Below are 15347 nucleotides of genomic sequence, written 5' to 3'. Positions count from 1 at the left end.
GGAGTTACCACTGTCGATGTATGGAGAATATGGCTATTATAGTATGATAATGGTGATTCTTTGCAGAGGGTTTACACAAACAAGAACACACTTCTGTATATTATAGAGGGAAATGTTGGTAGCATAAAGATCGATTCATTTTAATATATTAAATTACCATAATAAAATAAAATATGGACAAAATAAATTAGTGATTAAAACTCGTTAAAAAAAATAAGAATGTCAAATAGGGAATGTATCCCTTGAGTTGTGGCTCGGGATAGGGGTTAAGCATGTGACATTTCTTGAGTTGTGGCTCGGAATGGCATCTCTTGAGTTGTGGCTCGGGATGTCGGTTAAACACGAGGAACTCTTGAGTTGTGGCTTGGGTTGGCAAGTGTTTCCAGTGTGAGTGTGCGTGTTGTGGCACGTACGACGGGTCTAGATAGATTGCCCTCCTTGGTATGAGACCAACAAGTTTGGTAGTCTTAGGACGTTACGAATGTTATTTATAGTTGGAACTTCGCTTGGCGTTACGGAGTGTGATTCGTAGCATGGTTTCTCGCACGTGCTCTACCAGTTGTGGCTGGTAGGTGTGGTAGCAAGACATCTTGAGGTACTCATCAGAAGACGTACAACACGGGTAACATGGTGGTGGCCATGTGATATGGAATCAAAGGATGAAATTCCTTTGGTGTGTTTATATGTATATGTATGTTTTATATATATGATTGTTTAATTGCTAGCTGACCCTATTTGCTTGTGTTTGGCAATTATCGTGTACGCAGTACACAGGAGCAGATGATGTTACATGTGGATCTGGTGAGGCATAGAGCCGGAGCGGGGCTAGTATGGGAGAAAAGAGTTTTCTAAGTTTTATGTTTTATGTCTCTAAATAAATTGTAATATTTTATATTACTAGACTTTGATGATTGTAATAAAGCTTATAATTATGGTTTTAAAGTTTATTCTATGATGAATGAAAGTTTTAAATTCCCGCGTTTTGAGGAATTACAGTTATATTAAATGAGATTTTAATATTATTTTATTCTATTTTATTTAAAATCCATAATATCCGGGCGGGATATTACAGTATTCCCATTCTTCTTCTTCGTCGCAAAGGTGCAATTTTTCCCATTGTATGAAATGTTCGTTGGTTCGATCTTTGTATAATTTATGTGGAAAGGAACGATTTTTGTTGTAGTGTGTAGGAGTGTGGTCACACTAGCGGTTTTAGACATTGGGTTTTGTCGTTGTCATGGAATGTAAGCAGGCTCGCTTCTTCAAAAGCTTCGTGGTGGTAAGTTTTTTTTTTAATGGTTGTGATGATTATTTCCATAAAAGGAAAGGTTGTATATGGATTTTTGTTTGAAGTGTGGGATTTTTAGGTTAGGGTTAACATTTTGTGTTGTTTGTGAAATGCTTTTGCCCAGGTTAGCATCCATACGAAGTAGTTTCTGGTCTTGAATTTGGTTCTCATATTGGTGTTATGTTATGCAGTAAACTGTAAACACGTATTTGCTTACTTAAGACTTAATATATGTGAACCATGGTTTATCATTTTCACATTAGTTACCCCTTATAGTTATAGTTGAGGATGGATGATATTGATTGATTGACTTATTCACTAAACTTTAAATGAAAATATGTGCCTACTTTTGACTTCATAACTACGAGGAATGATTTTTATTGGTTGCCTTATTAAGTAAACTATAAATCCACATATGTGCTTACTTAGGAATTAATAACGACGAATCCATGGTGTATGATTTCAACATTAGATATCCATGTTAGTAAAAGATTATGTTAAAAATACCTTATTTCCTTTAATTTAGTAATATTCATTTTAGAACTCAAATATAGCCCAAACCAGCATCCATAAAAAAGTAGTTTCAATTCCTGAATTTTGTTCACATATTGGTGTTGACTTTGTAATATTACTGAAAGATGTTACCACTTTTATACCCAATCCACACACGTGCTACCTGAACATTACATTAAGGAATATTGTCAAGGTATCACATTGGTCAAACATCATATTTATCTATTATGGTTGAAGTCATTGTTGAACTTTAATAGACATGATCAAATTTGTAGGTCTCCAAACATGACATAAAGAGTCCCGCTGATGAATAAGTTCAAACTTCACTTCCTGTGGTGCGACTAAAGCCAACCGGCAAGGACAATTTGGACACCGATTTGGACGCAAATTTGGAAATATATATGGGCACCAATTGCAAGGTCAATGGGGAACAATGATGATGATGACCTAATGATGGACAATATTGTTAAGAAAATGGTGAAGAGGTTGGTTGATCCATCCAACAAATTGTCATGTTTTCACCCAAGACAACCCTCCAAGTGATGGGCAAAAGGCATTTAAGAAAATATAACCACTATATTTGATTTTTTGGAAGTTGTCTTTGTAATTATGTTGAATATTTTCTTTGAAAAATTTATATTTTAATCTTATGGACTTTGTTAACTAAGTCGTAAATCATGTTTTACAATTACGTGGTCTTTGAATGTAGTTATTACTAATATTTGAAATCAGGTATTTGTTTCATCAAAGTGAAAAAGGAATCAAATGGGTTGGCACTTATTTACATACGACTTAGTAATTACTACTGACAGTGGGTATCTAAAATAACTATCATTTGAATTGAATAACTAACACAACTAAGTAAAAATCACTTTAAATGCTTCCAAAATGATAATGTACAATTTACTCATCCACACATCTTCTGAAAATGATAGTTTGTGAAGTACTATTTGCATTGGAACTTAGTGTCCAAATCGTTAAACTTAGGTTCACACTTAACTCACGTGTTCGCACAAAGCTATGGGAATTGAATGATTTAGTGCATCGTCTCAACTTAATTCAACATGTTCGTAAATGAAAGAAATATCATGGACAGTTGAAAACTTTAAAGTGAACACTAACTTAGTCAAGTATGTTGAAAGGTTTCATCAAAGTGCAAAACGAATGAGATGGGTTACACTTATTTACATATGACTTAGCAATTATTATTGATAGTGGGTATCTAAAGTAATTGTTGTCAATTGAATTGAAGGACTACAACAACCAAGTAAAAATAACTTTCAATGCTTCCAAAATGACCATGTACACTTTACTTATTCACCCAATTCTGAAAATGATAGTTTGTGAAGTAGTTTATGCCTTGAAACTTAGTGTCTAAATCATTAAACATAGGTTCACACTTATTTACTCACGTGTTAGCACATAGCTATGGGAATTTAATGATTTAGTGTCTTGTCTCAACTTAATTCAACATGATTGTAAATGAAGGAAATATCATGGGCAGTTGAAAACTTTAAAGGGAATACTAACTTAGTTAGGTATGCTAAAAGGTTTCATCAAGGTGCAAAACGAATGAGACGGGTTGACACTTAATTACATATGACTTAGCAATTACTGCTAACAATGGGTATCTAAAGTAATTTTGTCAATTGAATTGAAGGACTACAACAACCAAGTAAAACTAACTTTCAATGCTTCCAAAACGACCATGTACACTTTACTCATTCACCCAACTTCTGAAAATGATAGTTTGTGAAGTAGTCTTTGCTTGGGAACTTAGTGTCCAGATCATTAAACCTGGGTTCGCACTTATTTACTCACGAGTTACCACATACTTATCACTTATGTGATAGTGTATTAGTAATGTATTGTTGAAAACGTGTAGCGGAATGATTAGTCGTTTGGACCAAAACCAGGAGGGAGGGTGAATTGTGGTTTTTAATAAAAAGTGTGCTTTTAAATTTTTTCCTTTTAATATCAAATATTGATTAAAATTCTTTCCTTTATTTTAATAAACACAATAAAATAAAGAGAGTAGGGAAGAGAAAACTGCACAAAGTATTTATACTGGTTCGGATCAAAAGATCCTATGTCCAGTTGTTAATCTCTCAAAAACAATATTAACTCAATCACTAAAATAAATCACAAATACAATCACAGATAAGAAAGTTTTAGGTTTAGAAAACATCTCCCTTGAAATCCACAAGGGATTAACACCTCTCTTGAATCACATAAGAGATAAAGAAACACCTTCCTTGAATCACACAAGGAATGAACACCTCATTTGAATCACACAAAGGATGATCGGCTTCTCCTAGCAACAAAAGCAGCACTCAATCACTCAAGATCCCACTTGATGAAAGTTATCGCTCTATCCACACTATGTTTTTTTCAAAGTCTTCCCATAAAGAGTTCTCAAGTACTCTGACTTCTCTAACTTCTGTATTTTGATAATGAAAGTCTACCACTTTATTTATAGAAGCCTATTTAGAAATTAGGTTAAGAATATGAAAAATTAAGTCATAACTGCCATAGATAATCGATTATCACATAAACTTTTATAAAAACATATTTCTCGTTGTGATAATCTATTATTTGTAGGATAATCTATTATCAGCAGGTGATAATCGATTATCAACATGTGATAATCGATTATTAATAGGTGATAATCGGTTATCACATAGGTTTTTCTTAAAAATCAGTTTTAACTGGGATAATCGATTATCACTAAGAATAATCGATTATTCCAATGAGTTTTCCAAATAAATAAAATTCTCTTGGTGCTCTACTGCTTGGGTTTTGCCTTTGGACTCTTGACAAACTAATTTAACTATTTTAAATAACATACACAAATTACAAGACCTAAACAACTAAACCCCTAAGTCTTCATTGTATCTCTTAAATCCAAGCATTATTTCAAGTCTTCAATATTTTTCCATGCATCATCATCAAGTCTTCTATACTTCTTTATAAGTCATCATCATCATCATCATCAAAATTCCTTATTGAAGGAAGATGTCCATCTTCTTCCTTTCATCAACATGTATGACTTCAAATTACAGTAATGACATCATGTTAAAGATAGTGTCACTTAATTAAGTTCATAAACCAACAACAAATAATCAATTCTTAAAAATATAAGACTCTATTATTAATGTATCATAGTCTTAACACATGCAAAATAAATATCAACATCATAACAATGCAACACTACACACTACTAAATTCACTAATGCCAAATCTTCTAATTTTGTCATTTCTTCCTTGCATAGGTCTGAAAGGGAGTTTGTATGACTTGACTCTTGAAACATTTTCTTGATTGATACTTTAGTCGGTGATACAAATCACTTATTTGCGAGTGCTTGCTCTATTCCTTTTCACAATGTACTTCTTACAAAATTGAGAACACTTGGGGTCCTTATAATCAATAGTAGGAGTGTTTATCCCAATTTTCAAAACTTTGACTTCACCTTATTGTTTCAACTGCTAATTCCCCATTTCACTCATCATTTTTTTAAAACTGCCATTGATTTTTGTAGTTCCATAATCTCTACTTCATGTTGTTTGACAGCATGTCTTAACTGTTCCTCCTCTTGTTCGTCCTCCTCAGATCCAGTACCATATTTTTGAAAAGCTTCCTTCACAAAGGGTTGGGAAAGCTTAGACTTGGACACACCAACATCAATAATAACCTGCAACATTTCTGAAAAACTCACTTACAACTACGAATACAAATTAAACAACTCATATTTCCAACCAAATCACAATCACAAAATCTTATAAAACAAAAATTTTCATGTTATTATTTAAACTGTTCTTAATTTTGTCCTCTACTACTTAATCATGTCAATTTAAATGAAAAACATCAAATTTAAATTCAAATGGATTGAACAATGAGTACTTGTAACAAATAGACAACCAACAACATGGAAGTGTGTGTTCTTTCCTTTCTTTATTAAGAACATCAAATCATTGCATATGCTCCCAACCATTTAAATTTTAGTGAATAAGTCAATCAGTCAATATCATTCATCTTCAACTATAACTACAAAGGGTAACTAATGTGCAAATCATAAATCATGGGTTTGCATATATTAAGTCTTAAGTAAGCAAATATGTGGATTTATAGTTTAATGCATACACCAACACCAATATGTGAACAAAACTCAGAATTTGAAACTACTTTTTTATGGATAGAGGTCTGGGTTGTATTTGAGGGGCCCTAAAATGAATATTACTAAATTGAAGGAAATAAGGTATTTTTAACACAATCTTTTCCTAACATGTACATATAATGTTCAAATCATACAACATGGGTTCGTAGTTATTAATTCTTAAGTAAGCACATATGTGGATTTACAGTTTACTCAACAAGGCAACAATAAAAATGATTCCTCGCAACTATGAAGTCAACAGTAGACACATATTTTCATTTAAGAGTTAGTGAATAAGTCAATTAGTCAATATCATTCATCCTCAACTATAACTACAAGGGGTAACTAATGTGCAAATCATAAATCATGGGTTCATATATTTTAAGTCTTAAGTAAGCAAATATGTGTTTACAGTTTACTACATAACACAACACCAATATGTGAACCAAATTCAGGATCAGAAACTACTTTGTGTGGATGTTGACCTGGGCAAAAGCATTTCACAAACAACAACAACAAAAATAAACAACACAAAATGTTAACCTAACCTAAGCAACCCACACTTCAAAAATAATCCATCTACAACCTTTCCTTTTACAGAAGTAATCATCACAACCCTTATGAAAAAATAAATAAAACTTACCACCACGAAGCTTTCGAAGAAGTGACTCTATTTACATTTCGCGACAAAGACAAAACTCAATGTCTAAAACCACTACTATGACCATGCTCCTACACACTACAACAAAAATCGTTCATTTCCACGCAGATGATACGGAGATCGAACCAACGAACCTTTTGTGCAATGGGAAAAATCACACCTTTGCGACGAAGAAGAAGAATGGAAATACCAAGAAGAATAGGGTTTTTACAATAATATGGATTGAAGAAAAAAATAGAGTTTGGAGACGAAGATCAGAGGTTTAAGACAAAGATCGGTGGTTGAGGACCACAAAGTTGCTTTCAACTTTAACCATGGGCACTCGCGTTTTAATGTTTTAACTCTCTCTACCTCCCTCTTTCTTTCAAACAATGCAGATGAAGAAAATATTAAAAAAAATAATCAATCAGGTGCCACGTAAGGTTGTGAGAGAAGTTGTTAAAATATATATATTGCTATATCATTATCCTTATGAGATTTGTGTTGAGCGCAAACCTTGTAAATCCTTTAGAGAGTGAAGTTGAAATTTGTGAGTTGTATTGTACTCTCTTATTTTGAGTGTTTCATGTAATTTTCATTACAGAGTTCATAATCTTAAGAGGAGGTCAAGAAGGTGATACTTGAAGAGGTTTATACTCGGTGTAGTCTGGAGAGAATTATACTTTTTGTAACCAAGAGAGGGAGATATTTGTTTCTATTCAAGGGAATTGATTAGTAAAGAAATATCTTAAACATATTGCTTAAGATACTAGACATAACCTCAATGGTGAGGTGAACCAATATAAATCCTTTGTGTGTTTGAATTTGTATGCAGCCTTTATTCATCCCCCTTTCTAGAGTCACATCATTCGAACAATCTTTTTTGGCTACTCCTTGAATAACAAAGCATAAAGGGTTCACAATATGCGATTATTAATTGTTGGATAATTTCTAGACATTGCATTTGATGAGACTAACAATCAAAAAAAGTCTGGTACAAGAAAATGATGGCAACATTCTTGAAGGCTTCTCAAGACTCAATATTCTTTTTCCAACATTCTTATAAAAAATCTTAATCATAATCAAAACTTAACCTTGATACCACCATACAAAATGTAACAAGAAATTAAAATTACTTTATTTCTCAAACTTTTTTTTATTAGCAAAGAATTAATTAATTAATTAGTAGAGCACTTGTGGGGTGCTCTAACCCTTTTACAAAAACTATGATAGCCCTATACAAAAGGGACGCAAGAAGGCTAACATCATGAGCCTCAACAAAAAATTGAACACGATAACCGAACCATTGTCCACCTTGGATACAATATAATAAGTGCAGAGGGCTAACAACATAAAAAACTTTGATTTTTTTTTCTCTAGTTCTTGAGATGGCGTGGAAATATTTAGCCATTTTACAACTAAGATGCTTAAGAGCAACAATATTTAAGATATTTTGACAAACATTATAAAAACATGGAGTATCATTAGTGTACAACATTTTAACTTGTTCCCAAACTCCTAAAGATGTCCCATAAGCATGAAATATATATTTCAGTGATGAATGAATAATAGACTTGAGTATAATGAAGAATTGAGCATCAATTTTAACCAACGAAAAAACTCATTTTCAATAATACTAGTCACACCTTGATTAAGATGACCAACATAACCCTTACTCTTAATCCAAAGTCAAATGTCTGATAAGTGCCAAAAATGAGTAAGTTTCATATGAAATGAAGGCACTTATGTTCTTAATTTGTATTTATATCATGATTAATTCTCCCTAAATCTAGAACATAATGAGCTTCTAAGTTTTTGTTGAAAAGAAGTCACTTGATCCTTGTTTTGGTAAATTTCAAGTACAATAGAGTAGAGAAAGGAAAGAACTTAGGAGGAGCAAAGGAGAAAGCAAGAAAGGAAGAAAATAGGGAAGAAATGCTGTCAAGGTCGCTCAATTTTAAGCATGCTCGCCTAAGCTAAAGCCACTGCCGCCATTCTCACTTAAGCGACGCAGACTCTCGCTTAAGCGAGAGTTCGTGCAGTGGAGACCCTCTCTTGCCGCCGTTCTCACCCAGGCGAGCTTAGATGCTGCCAATCTCGCCTAAGCGAGATCCTTTCTTCAGCTCGAAGTACTCTTGCTCGCCTAAGCCAGACATTGGTTTCAGCACGTCTCGCCCAAGCGAGAAGCTTTCTTTAACATGAAGAATGTTGTCTCGCTCAAGCGAGACTCACGTAGCTTGAGCGAGACTTCGTGGGTATATATTCTCAGTGCATCAGAAAGTGAGTTTTAGCTGGAGAATTTGGGAGAAGAACTGATCCTTGCTGCAGAGCGGTGACCACGAGCAAACACATATCATATTTCTTCTTCTTCTTCTTTAGTTCTTAGGATTTTGATAGCTACCATGAGTGGCTAATCTCCTTCCTTGGGATTGAATGTAATCTAATCGAACTTGGATGTAATCTGGTGATATTTATATATAGAATTTCTGTTTTACTCAGTATTTGTATTATTGTTCTGCTCTTAATGCTTACTTCTATCTGATCAATAGATGTTTTGATTTTGATTTTTAGATTTGACTGGAAAGTATTTCTGAAAATTTGATTTGAACAATGATACTTGATATACTGTGATGCTAGGAATAGATCTCAATATATCAATTGCTGTTAACACTCGACCATAATGCTGGATAGTTTGTTGAATATATGAGGAATCAATATTCAGGGAACTAATCTTATGAATTTTATACGCGAGGAATCGGTATAAATGATTTTTGAGTGTGCATCAATATTGGTATTTTCAGATGTTATATATTATATTCATCCAGATTACAGACAAGGGAGATAGATGAAATTCAATCCCAGTTTCTTTTATTGATCTTTTAACTAATTTTCTGTTTTACTGTATTTATTTATGCAATTTAGTTTCACTGCTGATAATCCATCGAATTAAAATTTCTGCATATATATACTGATTGAGATAATTATTAATTTTCACTGAATCCGTTCCTCGTGGGTTCGACACTCCTACTTTAAATCATTATACTACAGTTGACTTTTGGTACGCTAGCCAAGAGACCAACAAGTATTTTTGGCGCAGTTGCCGGGGAACGGTGTTCTTTTGGAAATTTCTAGTTATCTCATCCAGCTTTGTGTATATTTTTCTTTATTAGATAGCTTATTAAATTTTCCCTTTGTATTAATCCTTGCTTGAGCTGTTTGATTTATGCTCTTAAGAGGTCAGGTTCCTGAAGATCGATTAGCATTTGACCCGGAGTAAGAAAAGACAACTAGAAGGAACAGAGGCAAAAGCAAAAAGAAGCAAGAAAAGACAAGGGAAGAATCTTCTTGTACTTCCATCACATCTCAATCAGAAAACATGGAGAATCAAAGACCAGCTCCAGCCAGGAAGACACTTGGAGCATATGCTATCCAACAAGGGCCGAGATATTTTTCTAGCATAGCAATACCATCCACCACCAAAACTTTGGAGATGAAGCCAGTCTTCCTCAGCTTGATCAGTTCTCATCAATTCACTGGAATGGATAATGAAGATCCATATACTCACCTTTCTACATTCTATGAATTGATAGGAACCATGGGCTTTCAAGAAGGAGATCTTGAGCATGTATACATGCATTTGTTTCCTTTTTCTTTGGCAGGTAAAGCAAAGGAATGGCTTAAGTCACATCCAAATCAGAGTTTGAACAGCTGGAAGGATGTTGAGGAGAAATTCTTGAACAGATTCTTTCCACCATCTCGCTACATCAAAGCCAAAGCTGATATTTCAACGTTTAGGCAAGGACCAGATGAGCCATTCTGTGAAGCTTAGGAGCGGTTCAATTCCTTATTGAGGAAATGCCCAAATCACGGATTTGAGGATATTGCTCAACTGAACATATTTTGTAATGGTTTGAGGCTTGACACCAAGATGATATTAGATGCAGCAGCAGGTGGAACAATGATGAGTGTAGATGCGGAGCAAGCAACAAGAATCATTGAGGCATTAGCATCCACAGATCATCAAGCTCAGCACAATAGGCAAACTGTTTAGAAGAAAGGAGTGCTTGATCTTAGTACTACAGATGCGATCTTAGCTCAGAATAAAATTCTGACTCAACAGATTGAAGCACTGACGAAGCAGATGTCTAAATTACCAGAGCAGTTGCAAGTTGTGCAATCCTCTCCCAGTCAACAACCCATGAGATGTGACTTTTGTGGAGGCGATCATCCAAATGGTCATTGTTCTTATCAGAGTAGCTCACAAGGAGAAGTTCAATATGTGAGCAACCAAGGAAGACCAGGAAATTTCTCCAACAATAACAACTTTTCACAGGGGTGGAGAAACAATCCAAATCAGAATATTGGATGGAAGCAAGAAGCTGGTCCTTCAAACAGACAACCTCCTTATCAACAACAACAACAACATTATCCTTCGGTGCATGACAAAACATCTAAACTGGAGGATACTTTAGAAAAGTTTATGCAAGCTTCTTTGACCAATCAGAAAAATACAGAAGCTTCAATCAGAAATCTCGAAACACAGGTTGGACAGTTGGCGAAACAATTATCAGATCAGCAGATAGGTCAATTTTCAGCCAAGACATAAACTAATCCCAAGGAACATTGTAAATCTATTACCACCCGAAGTGGTAAAGTTGTGGGAAAAGGGATTGGAGACAACCTGGGTGTAGAGGAGGAGGTGTTGGAGGAAAAAGAGAGAGAATGAAAAAAATGAGTGTAAGGGAGAGGAAGAACAAAATAAAAGAGAGTTTGTAAATAAAAGAGAAGAAAAAGAAGAAAAAAATAAAGGTGAGGAGAAAAAGAGGGAGAATGGTGAGAAACATGTACCTCAGTTGAAGAGCCTACCATACCCTCAAAATCCCTCCAAAAAAGACAAGGAAAGGCAGTTTGCAAGATTCATGGACATTTTCAAGCGACTGCAGATTAACATCCCTTTTGTGGAAGCTATGGAGCAGATGCCGACATATGCAAAATTCATGAAAGAGCTCCTTACAAAAAAGATAAGATTCTCTGAAGAGACAGTGGAGCTTGAAGCAAGGTGCAGTGCTATAATTTAGAAATCATTACCTCAGAAATACAAAGACCCTGGGTGCTTCACTATTCCAGTTACAATCAGAACATTACCAGAGGGAAAAGCATTGCTTGATCTGGGTGCCAGTATAAATTTGATGCCTTTGTCTATGCTAAGGAGAATAGGAGATCTGGAAGTGAGGCCTACACGGATGACATTACAACTAGCTGATCGATCCATGAAGTATCCCTATGGTGTGGCGGAGGATGTCTTAGTTAAGGTTGACAAATTCATGTTCCCAGTTGATTTTGTAGTAATGGATATTGAAGAAGACACTGAAGTTCCTCTAATACTGGGAAGACCTTTCATGAAGACGGCCAAGGTCATTATTGACGTTGATGATGGCAAATTGAAGGTCAGGGTGCAAGATGATGAAGTCAAATTTAATGTATTTGAAGCAATGCAGCACCCGAAGGACAAGCAATAATGCTTCAGGATGGATGTGATAGATGAAATTTTTCTGTCATCCAGGAAGCAATTGACAAAGGCAAGCCCATTGGAAAAAGCTTTGATTAGTGCTTGTGATGATCTGGAGGATGATAAAGAAAAGAAAGTTGATGAATACTTAACACATCTGAATTCAGCAAAAGAAATTGCATCAAATGAAATACAGCTTGAGAAATTGCAACAAGAAAATAGAACTGAAAGTCAGAAGCTGGAGCTAAAGGTATTACCTCCTCATTTAAAATATGTTTTTCTTGCAGATGGAGGTAACAAACCAGTGGTGATCAGTAGTGCTTTAACGACTTTTGAAGAGGAAAAGCTGATTTCAGTTCTTAAAGCCAATGAGGGTGCAATAGGTTGGACTTTATCTGATCTTAAAGGAATTAGTCCATCCTACTGTATGCACAAAATTCATATGGAGCAAGACTACAAGCCTATAGCACAGCCTCAGCGGCGATTGAATCCAACCATGAAAGAGGCGGTCAAGAAAGAAGTAATGAAGTTACTTGATGCAGGTATGATCTATCCAATCTCCGACAGTGCCTGGGTCAGCCCGGTCCAGGTAGTTCCAAAAAAGGGAGGTATGACTGTTATTTGTAATGATAAAAATGAATTAATTCCTACTAGAATAGTCACAGGTTGGAGAATGTGTATAGATTATAGAAAATTAAATCAGGCCACTAGGAAAGATCATTTTCCTTTGCCTTTCATGGATCAAATGCTAGAAAGGTTAGCAGGGCAAGCATTCTATTGTTTTCTGGATGGATATTCTGGTTATAATCAAATTGCAGTGGATCCAGAAGACCAAGAAAAAACTGCTTTGACTTGTCCCTTTGGTGTGTTTGCTTACAGGAAAATGTCGTTTGGATTGTGTAACGCACCAGCAACTTTTCAACGATGCATGCTTGCAATTTTCTCGGACTTGGTGGAAAAATGCATAGAAGTCTTTATGGATGACTTCTCTGTATTTGGGGCTTCATTTGATCAATGCCTGGAAAACTTAAATACCACACTGAAGCGGTGTGTTGATACCAATCTGGTTTTGAATTGGGAAAAGTGTCATTTTATGGTAACTGAAGGTGTGGTACTAGGCCACAAAATCTTTGCTAAAGGTATCGAAGTCGACAAAGCTAAAGTGGAGATCATTGAAAAGCTGCCACCACCCAAAAATGTGAAGGGTATCAAGAGTTTTCTAGGCCATGCTGGGTTCTATAGACGATTCATCAAAGATTTCTCCAGAATTGCCAAACCACTCAGCAATCTACTCAACAAGGATACACCCTTTAATTTTGATGTTGAATGTTTGCATGCATTTGAATTGTTAAAACAGAAATTGGTTTCAGCTCCTGTGATAATTGCTCCTGATTGGAATTTAGGTTTTGAGTTAATGTGTGATGCAAGTGACTATGCCATAGGAGTAGTTTTAGGATAGAGAAAATCCAAAGTTTTCCATGCTATACACTATGCTAGCAAAGTCCTTAATGAAGCTCAAATTAATTATGCAACAACTGAAAAGGAATTGTTAGCTGTAATTTATGCATTAGAAAAATTTAGAGCATATTTGATTGGTTCATCTGTCACTGTATATACTGATCATGCTGCAATTAAATATTTGTTAACCAAATCTGATTCAAAACCAAGACTAATTAGATGGATCTTATTGTTACAGGAATTTGATTTGGTGATCAAGGACGAAAAGGGAAGTGAAAACTTTGTAGCTGATCATTTGTCTAGATTGGTGAATACTGAGGTGACCAACACTCAATCAGAGGTGCATGAGGAGTTTCCTGATGAAAAATTGATGATGGTGCAAGAAAGGCCATGGTTTGCTGACATGGCCAATTTCAAAGTTGCAAAGGTCATACCTGAAGATTTTAATTGGCACCAGAAAAGGAAATTCTTGAGAGATGCACACCAATATGTGTGGGATGATCCTCATTTGTTCAAAATCGGAGCTGATCAACTATTGAGAAGGTGTGTATCCAATGATGAGGCAAAGAGCATTCTGTGGCACTGTCATAGTTCCCCATATGGAGGGCATTTTAATGAAGAGAGGACAGTTGTAAAAGTCCTCCAATCTGGATTTTATTGGCCCACCTTATTCAAAGACGCACACAAATATGTGCAACACTGCAATAGTTGTCAGAGAATAGGGGGAATCTCAAAAAGACATGAAATGCCACTGAATATCATTTTAGAGGTTGAGGCCTTTGATTGTTGGGGAATCGACTTTGTGGGACCACTACCATCTTCTTTCTCAAATGAATACATTTTGGTGGCAGTTGATTATGTGACAAAGTGGGTTGAAGCAGTAGCAGCTCCTAAGGTCGATGCCAAAACTGTAATCAAATTTCTCAAGCGGAATATATTTTGCAGGTTTGGTACTCCAAGAGTGTTGATTAGTGATGGTGGTTCACACTTTTGCAATGCTCAACTTTAGAAATGTTTGGAACATTATGGAGTGCGACATAAAATTGTATCACCTTATCATCCACAGACCAATGGACAAGCGGAGGTGTCAAACAGGGAAATCAAGCGTATTCTAGAGAAAACAGTGGCATCTTCAAGAAAAGATTGGTCAATGAAGTTGGATGACGCACTTTGGGCCTACAGAACTGCTTATAAGTCTCCCACAGGTATATGGTAAGTCATTTCACTTACCGGTTGAATTGGAACACAAGGCATTCTAGGCCTTGAAATTTTTGAATTTTGATCCAAAGGCAGCAGGAGAAAAGAGAAAATTACTGCTGCAAGAATTGGAGGAAATGAGACTCAGCGCCTATAAGTCCTCTAAGTTCTACAAGGAAAAGATGAAGGCTTATCATGACAAGAAAATTCTCAAAAGAGAATTTTATCCTAGCCAATCAGTACTATTGTTCAACTCCAGGTTGAGATTATTCCCTGGAAAGCTAAAATCAAAGTGGTCAGGACCATTTCTTGTCAAAGATGTGAAACCATATGGAGCAATTGAGCTAGAGGATCCTGAATCTAAAAGGATCTGGGTTGTAAACGGGCAAAGGTTGAAGCCCTATCTTGGTGGTGAGATTGATAGGCTCGCCACAATCATTCAACTTGATGAACCTTAAATGAAACAGGCGTCAAGCTCGTGACGTTAAACAAGAGCTTCTTGGGAGGCAACCCAGTGTTTTAATTATGTTTTTGCACTTCAATTTCATATTTTGTGTGATTAAATATGTTTGTGTATGTAATTATGTG

The 15347-nt window shown here is 35.4% G+C and overlaps 1 non-coding gene and 1 pseudogene across 1 annotated transcript; one reads left to right on the top strand and one right to left on the bottom strand.

Moving 5' to 3' along the window:
* The first annotated feature begins 10085 nt into the window (after positions 1–10085).
* Positions 10086–15217, top strand: LOC146887015 (uncharacterized; annotated as a pseudogene).
* LOC114182795 (small nucleolar RNA R71) lies at positions 10362–10468 on the bottom strand. The gene has a single exon (XR_003604231.1). It is a non-coding gene; the product is annotated as a small nucleolar RNA R71 (small nucleolar RNA).
* Positions 15218–15347: the final 130 nt, after the last annotated feature.

This window comes from Vigna unguiculata, chromosome 4 (genome assembly GCF_037176805.1).
Source record: "Vigna unguiculata cultivar grain cowpea cultivar isolate G323 ecotype 2 chromosome 4, ASM3717680v1, whole genome shotgun sequence".
Taxonomy (NCBI): domain Eukaryota; kingdom Viridiplantae; phylum Streptophyta; class Magnoliopsida; order Fabales; family Fabaceae; genus Vigna; species Vigna unguiculata.
This window is presented reverse-complemented; position numbering and strand designations above follow the sequence as displayed.